At 40.3% G+C, this 1149-nt stretch overlaps 1 non-coding gene across 1 annotated transcript; it reads left to right on the forward strand.

Moving 5' to 3' along the window:
* The first annotated feature begins 802 nt into the window (after positions 1–802).
* LOC128290930 (small nucleolar RNA R71) lies at positions 803–909 on the forward strand. Its single transcript, XR_008280709.1, has one exon. It is a non-coding gene; the product is annotated as a small nucleolar RNA R71 (small nucleolar RNA).
* Positions 910–1149: the final 240 nt, after the last annotated feature.

Below are 1149 nucleotides of genomic sequence, written 5' to 3' on the forward strand. Positions count from 1 at the left end.
CTTCGATGGTGCCGAGCTCTATTTCTTTCCACTTCTCAATGTCAACGCTTTGCAACGCTCCTTCCACGAATTTCTTAGATTCTCCGTATCACTAGGTAAAGCACCTTGTGGTCAGTTCCTAAGTTTAGTAACAACTTGGCCCACTTGATTCTCCAAATTCCTTAGAGTGGTGTCATTTTTCGCCATGTATGCCTTCAATAAATTCTCTAAGCTATTGGATGATTCAGCTTGAGCTGGTTTCTGAACTTGTTGGGGGAAACTAGGCAGCTGCGTTAGTCTAGGTTGGGCGTAAGTGTTACTGATTTCAGCCCCTTGGTTACTCTAGGAAAAATTGGAGTGATTTCGCCACGATAAGTTATAGAAATTGGATTACAGTCCTTGCCTTCCTCCGTTTTGGTTCTGGTTACCCATATACTACATGGATTCTGGGTTCAATGGACATTTTTTAAACAAATTTCCTTCCCCACAATAGACACAGGCTATACTTTCAAATTGATTTGGTGGTTGTGCTGCAAAACTGTTAGACCCATTAGTAGTAAGATTTTTTAACATTGAGGATATTGATGATACTTGAGATGCGAGTGAAGTAAAAGTGTCTACTTCATGTATTTCAGCAACTCGTCTCCCTGACGCTGCTTGATTGGTTGGTCATTGGTAATTGTTGTTGGCAATCCTCTCAATGATTTCATAAGCCTCATTATAAGACTTAGAAAGGAGAGCACTGTTAGCAAAAGTGTCCACTACCATCCTCGTGTGAGCATTGAGACCATTATAAAATATCTCAAGTTGGATGCAATATGGGATTCCATGATGAGGGCACTTCTGTAATAATTCTTTGTACCTTTCCCATGCCTCATACAAAGACTCATCATCCATTTGTTGGAAAACTGTGATCTCATTCCTTAACTTAGCATTCTTGCTAGTCGGGAAATACTTCATGAGGAATCTTTCTGCTAACTCTTTCCATGTGAAAATTGAATTTGGTGGCATTGAGTTCAATCAGGCTCGAGCTCATTCCCTTAGCTAATATGGGAATAGCTTCAATCGTAATGCATCTTAGGGTACTCTAGCTAATTTGAAAGAATCGCTCTCCTCCATAAATAGTCTTAAGTGTAGATGAGGATCTTCGGTAGGCATTCCACTGAATCC

The sequence above is a fragment of the Gossypium arboreum genome, chromosome 3 (assembly GCF_025698485.1).
Source record: "Gossypium arboreum isolate Shixiya-1 chromosome 3, ASM2569848v2, whole genome shotgun sequence".
In the NCBI taxonomy this organism is placed as follows: Eukaryota; Viridiplantae; Streptophyta; class Magnoliopsida; order Malvales; family Malvaceae; genus Gossypium; species Gossypium arboreum.